Here is a 13298-nt window from a genome sequence, read left to right on the forward strand (position 1 = left end):
ACAGATATCAATCAATGTGATACACCATATTAACAAATTGAAGGAGGAAAAACCATACAATCATCTCAATAGATGCAGAAAAAGCTTTTGACAAAATTCAACACTGATTTATGAGAAAAAAAAAAAAAAACCTCCAGAAAGTAGACATAGAGGGAACTTACCTCAACATAATAAAGGCCATATATGACAAACCCACAGCCAACATCATTGTCAATAGTGAAAAACTGAAACCATTTCCACTAAGATCAGGAACAAGACAAGGTTGCCCAATCTCACCACTATTATTCAAAATAGTTTTGGAAGTTTTAGCCACAGCAATCAGAGAAGAAAAACAAATAAAATAATCCAAATTGGAAAAGAAGAAGTAAAGCTGTCACTGTTTGCAGATGACATGATACTATACGTAGAGAATCCTAAAGACTCTACGAGAAAACTACTAGAGTAAATCAATGATTAGGTAAAGTAGCAAGATACAAAATCAATGAACAGAAATCTCTTGCATTCCTATACACTAATGGTGAAAAATCTGAAAGAGAAATTAAAGAACCACTCCCATTTACCACTGCAATGTAAAGAATAAAATACCTAGGAATAAACCTACCTAGGGAGACAAAAGACCTGTATGCAGAAAACTATAAGACACTGAGGGAAAAAATCAAAGATGATACAAACAGATGCAGAGATATACCATGTTCTTGGATTGGAAGAATCAACATTGTGAAAATGACTATAGTACCCAAAGCAATCTACAGATTAAATGCAATTCCTATCAAACTACCAATGTCATTTTTCACTGAACTAGGACAAAAAAATTCACAATTTGTATGGAAACACAAAAGACTCCAAACAGCAAAAGCAACCTTGAGAAAGAAAAGGGAGCTGGAGGAATCAGACTCCCTGACTTCAGACTATACTGCAAAGCTACAATAATAAAGATGGTACGGTACTGTCACAGAAACAGAAATATACACCAATGGAACAGGATAGAAAGCCCAGAGATAAACCAATGCACCTATGGTCACCTTATTTTTAATAAAGGAGGCAAGAATATACAATGGAGAAAAGACAGCCACTTCAATAAGTGGTGCTGGGAAAACTGGAAAGCAACATGTAAATGAATGAAATTAGAACACTTCCTAACACCATACACAAAAATAAAATCAAAACGAATGAAAGACCTAAATGTACGGCCAGACAGTATAAAACTCTTAGAGGAAAACATAGGTAGAGCACTCTATGGTATATATCACAGCAAGATACTTTTTGACCCACTTCCTAGAGAAATGGGAATAAAAACAAAAATAAACAAATGGGACCTAATGAAACTTAAAAACTTTTGCACAGCAAAGGAAACCATAAACAAGACGAAAAGACAACCCTCAGAATGGGAGAAAATATTTGCAAATGAAGCAACTGACAAAGGATTAGTTTCCAAAATTTACAAGCACCTCATGCAGTTCAATATCAAAAAGCAAACAACCCAATCCAAAAATGGCAAAAGATCTAAATAGACATTTTTCTAAAGAAGATATACTGATTGCCAACAAACACATGAAAGAATGCTCAACATCACTAATCATTAGAGAAATGCAAATTAAAACTACAATAAGGTATCACCTCACACTAGTCAGAATGGCCATCATCAAAAAATCTACAAGCAATAAATGTTGGAGAGGGTGTGGAGAAAAGGGAACCCTCTTGCACTGTGGGTGGGAATGTAAATTGATACAGCCACTATGAAGAACATTATGGACATTCCTTAAAAAATGAGAAATAGAACTACGATATGACCCAGCAATCCCACTACTGGGCATATACCTGGAGAAAACTATAATTAAAAAAGAGTCATGTACCACAATGATCATTGTAGCTCTATTTACAACAGCCAGGACATGGAAGCAACCTAAGTGTCCATCGACAGATGAATGGATAAAGAAGATGTGGCACATGTATACACTGCAATAATAATCAACTATAAAAAGAAACGAAGTTGAGTTATTTGTAGTCAGGTGGATGAACGTAGAGTCTGTCATACAGAGTGAAGTAGTTAGAAAAAAAATACCATATGCTAACCCATACATATGGAATCTAAAAAAAAAAAGTGGTTATGAAGAACCTAGGGGCAGGACAGGAATAAAGGTGCAGATGTAGAGAATGGACTTGAGGACATGGGGAGGGGGAAGGGTAAGCTGAGCCGAAGTGAGAGAGTGGCATGGACTTCTATATACTACCAGTTTTAAGATAGATAGCTAGTGGGAAGCAGCAACATAGCACAAGGAGATCAGCTCAGTGCTTTGTGAGAACCTAGAGGGGTGGGATAGGGAGGGTTTGAGTGAGACGCAAGAGGGAGGAGATATGGGGATATATGTATACCTATAGCCGATTCACTTTGATATAAAGCAGAAACTAACACACATTTTAAAGCAATTATACTCTGATAAAGATGTTAAAAAACCAGAAGGATAAAAACAATATTATCATCTCAATAGACACAGAAAAACATTTGACAAAATTCAGCATACATATATGAAAGTGTATATAGAGGAAGAATATCTCAAAATAATAACAGCCATTTAAAACAAACCCACAGCCAACATCATACTCTTCAGTGAAAACCTGAAAGCCTTCCTGCTAAATTCAGGAACAGGAAAAGCATGTCCACTCTTGCTTTTTCTATTAACATGGTATTAGGAGTCCTAGCCACATCAGTCAGACAAGAAAAAGAAATAAAAACTATAAACATAGGAAGGTAAGAGGTAAAACTGCCACTATTTTGAGATGACTTGACACTTTATATAGAAAATCCTAAAGTCTCCACTCCAAAACTATTAGAACTAATAAATGAATTCAGAAAGGTTCCAGTATACAAGATTAATATAAAGAAATCTCTTCTGTTTCTATACACTAATAAGGAAATATCAGAAAGAAAATGTTTTCTAAAATCCCACTTAAAATTGCATCAAAAAGAATAAAATACCTAGGAACAGAATTAACTGAGGATGTGAAATATCTATACTCTGAAATCTGTAAAACACTGATGAAGGAAATTAAAGATGATACAAAGAAATAGAAAGATATCCTGTTCTCTTGGCCTGAAAGAATTAATATTGTTACAATGGCCATACTACCCAAAACAATCTACAAAGTTAATGCAACCCCTATCAAAATACCCTTGACATTTTCCGCAGAACTAGAACAAATAATCTTAAAATACATATGGAACCACAAATGACCCCATGTTACCAAAACAATCTTGAGAGAAAGGAACAAAGCTGGAGGTATATCACTCCCAGATTTCAGCCAATACTACAAAGCTAGAGTAATCAAAACAGCATGGTACTGGCACAAAAACATGCACATGGATCAATGGAACAGAGTAGAGAGCTCAGAAATAAATCTTGTGGTCACCAAAGGGAGGGGGGAGCCGAATTCGAGGTACAGGATTAAAGATACAAAGTACTGTGTATAAAATAGAAAAGCAAAAGGATATATTGTATAGCACAGGGAATTATAGCTATTTTCTTGTAATAACTTATTATGGAGTATAATCTGCAAAAATATTGAATCACTATGCTGTACACCTGAGATGAATATAATATTGTAAATCAACTATACTTCAATAAAAAATAAAAAATTAAATAAAACATTAAAATGGGTATAGGGACCTAAATGGAAGTAATGTTTCACATTTCACTCAAAGTGGTAACACCTCAGCACAAGCAGACTGATAAGTCATATATATTTTAATATCTAGAACAACTAGCAAGAAAACTATACAATGCAAAGCACTCAAAATTATTATAAACAAATTGATATCAAATCTTAAAGAAATGTTGAATTAACCCCCATGAGAGTAAGAAAGGAGGAAAAGAAAACAGAAAACAAAGAGTAAACTGACAGAATTAAGCCTAAGTAGTGATGATTACCTTAAATGTACGTCACCTAAATACACCAAGTAAAGACAGAGATTGATAGAGTAGATTTTTAAAAATGATCTAACTATATGCTATTTCAAAGAAGCTCAACTTCAGTTTCAGCAACATAGACATGTCATACATATCTAACAGTATAATCCATAAAAAGCAATAGAACCATATCAAAAGTTAAATACTTTTGCTCTGTGAAATCTTATGTACAAAGGACAAAAATACATACTACAAAGAGAAAGAAAAGTTTGCAAACCATATATTCAAAAAAGGATGGTTATGTTGAATATATAATGAACTTTCAAAATTCAACTTTAAAAAAGTCCCAAACATTACAATTAGAAAATATAAAAAAGAAAAAAACAACTATTTTACTGAAGGGGATATAAAGATGGCAAATAAGAACATGAAAATGTATTCAATATCATTAGCCATACAGGAAATTCAAATTAAAACTACAATGAAATATCACTATATGGTTATCAGAATAGCTAAAATAAATAGTTGTGACATTAATGTTGGCAGGGATGAAGGTAAACAGTATGATTCATACGTTACAGAAGGGAATGTAAAATGCTACAGCCATTCTGGAGAACAGTTTAGCACTTTCTTATAAAATTAAACATACCTAGAGTCTGTCATACAGAGTGAAGTAAGTCAGAAAGAGAAAAACAAATACCGTATGCTAACACATATATATGGAATCTAAAAAAAATGGTATTGATGAACCTAGTGGCAGGGCAGTAATAAAGATGCAGACGTAGAGAACAGACTTGAGGACAGGGTGTGGGGGAAGGGGAAGCTGGGACGATGTGAGAGAGTAACGTTGACATATATACACTACCAAACTAAAATAGATAGCTAGTGGGAAGCTGCTGCATAGCACAAGGAGATCAGCTTGATGCTTTGTGACGACCTAGAAGTGGGGGATAGGGAGGGTGGGAGGAATATTCAAGAGGGAAGGGATATGGGATATATGTATACATATAGTTGATTCACTTTGTTGTACAGCAGAAACTCACACAATATTGTAAAGCAATTATACTCTGATAAAGATGTAAAAAAAATTCAAAGAACATAAAATTCACCATTTAAAAAAATAAATAAACTAAACATACAGACTCCCAATGAACACAAACTTCTCTGATTTCTATCCCTTCTTAGCAAATGTTTAGATCCTAAATCATAGTTCTCAATTTCAGGGTGATTTATTGTGACTCTTAAGGCTACAAATACAAGTATCATCAGCTTAAGAAGAAGCTAGAAGGTGAGTTACCCAGACACCTGGACACCAGTTGCAATGGGACACCCTAGGCCACCTAGTTCTTTGAAGTGATGGTGGAGGAGGCTAAGGCTACTTCATGAATAAATATATAGGATCCTGAATTAGATACTGAAATAGAAAAAGAACTTTAGTAGAAAAACTGGAGAAATTGAACGAAGTTTCAAGTTAAGTTAGTAGTATTCGACCAATGTGCATTCTTTAGTTTTGATTATCATACCACAGTAAATATAAGAGGTTAACATTAGTAGAAGCTAGGTGAAGTGTATATGTGAACACTGTACTATCTTTGAAATTCTCCTGTAAATTAAAATTTATTTCAAAACAAAATATTTTTAAAAGTTAATCTGGACTTCTGATTTCAGCTTTAACATATAAAGGGCTTAGAAGTATCACTCCAATCTTACTAGAAGAGAAAAACTGAACAAACTGAATATAAATGACTTTTCTTGGACTTACCAGAGAACTGAGGTCACAGGAAAATTACCACCCCCAAAATGTGGAGATACAGGTGAATGCAGAAAATTAGAGTCGATATCAATTTGAATAGAGCAGAAGCCACTGGAGCCATAAATTGGTAGGAACAGTTGAATGTTAATTTTGACAAATTGCTAGTGACTGAGTGTGGACTATCAGGAGAACAAAAAAACTCATGAGGGCTGAAGTCCTGGGTCTCCACACTTACATAGATTATACCTTCAATAAACCCACTATGTTGTCAAAGTAAAGAAACAAGAAAAATCTTCTGTTTCTGGAAGAAAAAAGGGAAAATTAAGCATTTTTAAATGCATGCAGAGTATCCTCCATAAAAAGGCCTACTGTGCAGGGGAACATTCTTTATCAGAGACTTATTCTACCTGAAGGAAAGATATTTACCCAAATCCAGACCCCTATACCTCCCTGTCTCATCTACAAATGGAAGAAAAACAATAAATACCTTGTAAAGTGACATAGGCTCACAAAGAGAATAAGCAATTCTCTTACTCCATACCTTACCACCATGCCAACAGTGGTCCTGTATAATAACAGTGGATTACAGCTGAAGGAACTATAAGTCACTGACTGTATTTAAGAAGAAACTCATATGGAGGGACTCTCCTGGTGGTGCAGTGGTTTAGAATCCACCTGCCAATGCAGGGGACATTGGTTCGATCCCTCGTCTGGGAAGATCCCACATGCCATGGAGCAACTAAGCCTGTGTGCCACAACTACTGAGCCCATGCACCACAACTACTGAAGCCCACGCACCTACAGCCTGGGCTCCACAACAAGAGAAGCCACCGCAATGAGAAGCACGTGCACCGCAATGAAGAGTAGCCCCCACTAACCGCAACTAAAAAAAGCCCATACACAGCAATGAAGACCCAACACAGCCAAAAAAAAAATAGATAGATAGATAGATAAAACTAATTGTATAAATAAAACTCAGTTTCTTGCTAAAAAAAAAAAAAAAGAAAAGAAACTCATATGGAAACCCAAAGACAGTAAGGGAGACCAAAATAAGGACACTAGTTGAAATCTCTGGTCCCTACAGCTACAGCAAACATTAAATACAGCCCATCCCTTCATATAAGTATAAAATCTCACACTAAAGTCCTATTTATCTCAGTTTCTATTACCTAGGAACTTGAGTTACTATGATATCACATTGGGCTTCTAACAACAAAGTTACAAGTCATGCTAAATGGCAAGAAACCAGTTTGAAAAGACAAAAGACTCATCTAAGCCAGACTCAGGTATAATGCAGAGTTTAGAATGAGCAGATAGGAAACTTAAAATAACTATGATTACTATGCTTGTGACTCTAATGAAAAACATAGTTAACATGCAATTACAGATGGGTAATATAAGCAGAGATATGGAAATCTCAAGAAAACATTTTAAAAATGCTAGAATTTTTTAAACTAGCATAAATGAAAAATTCCTTTTATGAGCTCATCAGTAGGTTGGACACAGCTTAGGAAAGAATCAGGAACCTTGAACACATGTCAATAGAAACTTCCCAAACTGAAATGCAAAGTAAAAAATAATTTGAAAAAACTAAATATTCAAGAACTGTGGGATAATTTCAAAGGTATTATATACATATATATATATATATATACACACACACACATATATATATATAAATGGAATACCAAAAAGAGAAGAAAAAAAGGATGAAGTATGTGAAATGTTTGAAGGAGTAATGGCAGATTTATTCAAAACTAATGACTGACACTAAACCACAGATTCAGGAAACTCAGAGAACATCAAGCAGGAAACATGTCAAAAAATATAAATCTGGGCATTTCATATTAAATTGAGAAGACAGAAGACAAAGAAAAACTTAAAAGAAACTAGAGAGGTGAGGGGAAAATTTACCTATAGAAGAATAAGCACTACATTGGATTTGTCAAAACCAGGAAAGCAGGAAGAGAGTGCAGTGAAATATTTATAGTGATATAAATAAAACAAAACAAAACAACAAAAGACCACACCAATCTAGAATTCTATATCCAGCAAAATTATCTTTCAAAAGTGCAAGACAAATAAGGTCATTCTCAACAAACAAAAACTAAGGGAATTCACACAAGCCTATCTACTCCGAGGAAATGGCAAAAGAAACTCATTGGTAAGAACAAAAATTAAAAAGGTCAGAAAATAGGATTTACATAAATGAGGAAGAGAATCAGAAAAGGAATAAATACATGTAAAATAATATACCTTATTCCTCTTTAATTGATGTAATAGTTAATAGTTTGTTCAAATCATAATCTTAATACTGTATTGCTTGATTATAGCATATGAATAAGTTAAATGAATGACAGCAATGTTATAAAGGAGGGCAGAGAGGAATTTGAAATACTGTGTGATAACTGCACTACACATGAAGTGTTATAGTGTTATCTGAAAGTGGGTATAGATTAGTTGGAATTGTACATTACAAACTCTAGGTAAATCACCAATTTTTTAAGGAGTATACTTGATATGATAAGAAGAAAGAACATGGAATTCATAAAATGCTCAACTGAAACCAGAGAAAGTACTCCATCAGATTAAAAGGCTTCTGCTCAGCAAAGGAAACCATCAACAAAATGAAAGGCAACCTTAAAAATGGGAGAAAATATTTGTAAACTACATATCTGATAAGAGGTTAATATCCAAAATATATAAAGAACTTATACAACTCAGTAACAAAAAAAAAATAGGATTTAAAAATGGGCAGAGGAATTGAATACATATTTTTCCAAAGAAGACATATAGATGGTCAACTGGTAATTGAAAAGGTGCTCAACATCACTACTCATGATGGAAATGCAAATGAAAACCACAGTGATATATCACTTTGGTGGTAAAGATGTGGAGAAAAGGAAACCACTGTGCACTGTCAGTGGCAATGTAAGTTGGTACAGCCACTATGTAAAACAGTATGCAGGATCCTCAAAAACTTAAAAATAGAACTGCCTTATGATCCAGCAATTTCACTTCTGAGTATTTATTCGAAGGAAACAAAAACACTAATTAGAAAAGACATCTGAACTCCTATGTTCATTGCAGCATTATTTGCAATAGCCAAGACATGAAAGCAACCTACATGTCCATTGTTGGATGAACGGATAAAAAAAAATGTTTTATATATAAAATGGAATAAGATTCTGTCATAAAACGGAGATCTTGTCATTTGTGACAACTTGGATGGATCCTGAGGGCATAATAGTAAGTGAAATAAGTCAGACAGACAAGACAAATACTGTATGATCTCATTTACACATGGAATCTAAAAAAAATCATACTCATAGATACAGAGAACAGATTGGTGGTTGCCAGAGGTTGGGGGGGGTGTGGGGGTTTGGTGAAATGAGTGAAGGTGGTCTAAAGATATAAACTTTCAATTATAATACAAAAATTAGTAGCATTTCTATACATTCTGAAAAAAAATTGATCCCATTTACAATAACATCAAAAGGATTAAAATATTTAAGAATCAATTTAACCAAGCAGGTGAAAGCTCTCTACTTTAAAAACTACAAGACACTGATGAAAGAATTCAAGGAAGACACAAATAAATGCAAAGGTATCCTATGTTCATGGACTGCAAGAATTAATTTTATTAAAATAGCAATACTAACAAAAAACATCTATAGATTCATTGCAATACCTATTAAGATTCCAGGGGTATTTTCAACAGACATAGGAAAAAAACACTCCTAAAATTTATATGGAACCAAAAAAGATCCTGAATATACAAATAAATCCTTAAAAAGAACAAGAACAAAGCATAAGAAATCACACTTACTGGTTTCAAACTATACTATCAAGCTATAGTAATTAAAACAGTATACTGGCACAAAAAAAACCAAAAACAAAAAACAGACACATAGACCAACAGAACTGAATTGAGAGCCCAGAAATAAACACAAGAATATGCTGCCAATTACTGTTTGACAATGGAGCCAAGAATACTCAATGAAGAAAAGACAATCTCTTTAATTAATGATGATGTGTTTAAATACAAAGCCACAGAGAGGTTAAAAGTGAAGTGATGGGTGGCATAACTGAAAATGGTGGAGTAGGGAGCTCCAAAAATCAGTTTCTCCATTGAAGCAACCATTAATCTGGCAAAAACTACCAGAATTTTTGGAATTCTTTAGAATTTAATAAAAATCTTAAAGCAACACATATTGAAGGAAGAATCCACTGTAATATGAGAAGAGAGCACACTAGCATTTTTTCTCAGCCACCTACAATCCCCATTCCCCAGTTTGGTGGCATCTTCCATTCCTGGTGTGGTTTGCTTGTGCCAGAAGGGTAAAATGGACTCTGTTAAGAAAAAAAAATGCTGTATAAGTACACTTTTACCTAACTGGCAGTTCCCTGAGAGACCAGAACAAAGGCTTGATATTATTTGACTCTCCACAGAATTCTTTCAGGGTTTGAGTGACTGTCCAGGAAGCATCTCTTAAAAGAAGTTAAAGAAATATATTACCAGTATCCTACTGGTTCAAGGGTCAGTGGATGAAGTAAACAGCAGACAAAGCAAAAAAACCTGGGATGGAGGAAGCTGGGGAGGAAGATACATGGAATAATAAGGGCTGTGGAAATTTCTCATGTATATCAAGGAAATTTCAGTGCAACATGCATGCCCAGGGCCACACACATATTCAGAAAAGACCAGATGACTCCAGAACTTGCTATGCACTCCACACATTCAAGAGTTGAACGCAAAGCAGAGTTGCACGTGGCCAGGCTAAGTGTTTAAGGAGTGTTCCAGGTCAGAGCCATGCTGAAAAGAACAGGGAAGTATTATTTACCATTTTTTTCTTCTTTTTGTTTCCAGGCATTTAAGAAAATCTTTGCCAGAACACCACCTAGATTGTAAAATAATGGAATGGAAACTTCCATCTCCATGCACAAATAATGCAGCTTTACAAAAATAACTTGGAAAACTCCCTAAACAAACAGACAACTACAGCCCCAAACAAGCAACAGTGAACCCTGTGGAGGGAGGATGATCTAATTTCCAGAGTTTCCACTTTAATATTCTAAATTTCAAGTTTTCAACAAAAAATAAGGAATAAAAAGAAGTGGAAAAGCATAGCCCATTTGTAGGAAAAAAACAATTTGATAGAAGCCTTCCTTTAAGAAGCCTAGACATTAGACTTACTATACAAATACTTTAAAACTACCATGTTAAATATGTTCCAACACCTAAAAGAAACGATGGAAACTGGATTACAGAAATAAGAACATTTTCTGAACAAATAGAGAATATCAATAAAAATACAGAAATTATTAAAAAGAATAAAAATTCTGGAGGTGAAAAGTACAATAGCTAAAATAATAAATTGACTGGAGGGTTTCAAAATATATTGTGAAGATAGAAGAAAGAACCATTATATCTAAAGTTAAGTCTATTGAAATTATCTACTCTGAAGATCAGGAAGACAAGAGGATGAAGAAAAATAAACAGTGTAAGGAATATCAGGGACACCATCAAGCATACCATCATACATACAATGGGAATACCAGAAGGAAAGAGAGAAAGACAGAAAAAAAAATAATTGTAAATTTCTCAAATATGATGAAAAGCATGAATCTATACATATAAAAACTATATGTAGGAAAAATGCAAAAATGACCCACACTGAGATGAATTTTAAGCCATCAGAAGCTAAAGACAAAGAGAAAAACTTTGAAAGCAGGAAGCATGCACAAGGGATTATAAATAAGATTAACAGCCAATTTCTCATTTGACATCATGGAAAGCAGAAGGCAGTGGGATGGGGAGCGGAGACAAGATGGCATAGTAGGAGGACACAGAATCCGTGTCTCCTCAAAACTAGAGTGCCTACCAGCCACTGGTGGGGGACCACAGACACCTAAGGGGATGGGAAGAACCCCCAGCGACCGGTTGTTTCAATTATAGTTTTATCTTTCCTAATATATTTTTTATCTTTCCAATTTTATTTTGTTTTTTATTCTTTGATATTGTACTGCTACTTTTTTTCTTCCTTTCTTTCTTTTATTCTCTTTTTCTTTTACCACACCATGAAGCTTGTGAGATCTTGGTTCCCAGGCAGGAAAACAGGCCTGAGCTCCTGTGGTGGGAGCTCCAAGTCCAAAGCACTGACCTAACAGAGAACCTCAGACCCCAGGGAATATGAATCAGAGTGAGGCCTCCCAGAGAACATCATCTTAGCACCAAGACCTGGCTCTCTCCAACTGCCTGCAAATTCCAGTGCTGGACGTCTCAGGACCAAAAACAGGTAAGACAGGAGTACAATACCACACATCAAAAAAAAAAAAAAAAAAGAAAAGAAACAAGAAAAAGATATGTTACAGACGAAGGAGCAAGGTAAAAACCTACAAGACCAAATAAATGAAGAAGAAAAAAGCAACCTACCTGAAAAAGAATTCAGAATAATGATAGTGAAGATGATCCAAAAGCTCAGAAACAGAATGGAGAAAATATAAGAAACATTTAACAAGGACCTAGAAGCACTAAAGAGCAAACAAATAGTGATGAACAACACAATTACAGAAATTAAAAATACTGTAGAAGGAATCAATAGCAAAATAACTGAGGCAGAAGAATGGAAAAGTGAGCTGGAAGATAAAATGGTGGAAATAACTGCCAGGGAGCAGAATAAAGAAAAAAGAATGAAAAGATTTGAGGACAGTCTCGGAGACCTCTGGGACAACACTAAATGCATGAACATTCAAATTATAGGGATACCAGAAGAAGAGAAAAAGAAAGGGTCTGAAAAAATATTTGGAGAGATAAGAGTCTAAAACTTCCCAAACACGGGAAAGGAAATAGTCAATCAAGTCCAGGAAGCACAGAGAGTACCATACAGGATGAACCCAAAGAGAAACATGCCAAAACACATATTAATCAAACTATCAAAAATTAAATACAAAGAAAAAATATTAAAAGCAGCAAGGTAAAAACAACAAATAACATACAAGGGAATCCCCATAAGGTTAACAGCTGATCTTTCAGCAGAAACTCTGCAAGCAAGAAGGGAGCGGTAGGACATATTTAAAGTGATGAAAGGGAAAAACATACAACCAAGATTACTCTACCCAGCCAGGACCTCATTCAGATTCGACAGAGAAATTAAAACCTTTACAGACAAGCAAAAGTTAAGAGAATTCAGCACCACCAAACCAACACTACAACAAATGCTGAAGGAACTTCTCTAGGCACGAAACAGAGGAGAAGGAAAAGACCTACAAAAACAAACCCAAAACAATTAAGAAAATGGTAATAGGAACATACATATTGATAATTACCTTAAATGTAAATGAACTAAATGCTCCAATCAAAAGACATAGACTGGCTGAATGGATACAAAAATAAGACCCATATATATACTGTCTGCCAGAGACCCACTTCAGAGCTACAGACATGTATGACTAAAACTGACAGGATGGAAAAAGATATTCCATGAAAATAGAAATCAAAAGAAAGCTGGAGTAGAAATACTCATATCAGACAATATGGACTGTAACATAAATACTATTAGAGAGACAAAGAAGGACACTACATAATGATCAAGGGATCAATCCAAGAAGATATAATAATAGTAAATATTTATGCACCC

The sequence above is a fragment of the Balaenoptera borealis genome (genome assembly GCF_965194805.1).
Source record: "Balaenoptera borealis genome assembly, chromosome: X".
NCBI classification, from domain to species: Eukaryota; Metazoa; Chordata; class Mammalia; order Artiodactyla; family Balaenopteridae; genus Balaenoptera; species Balaenoptera borealis.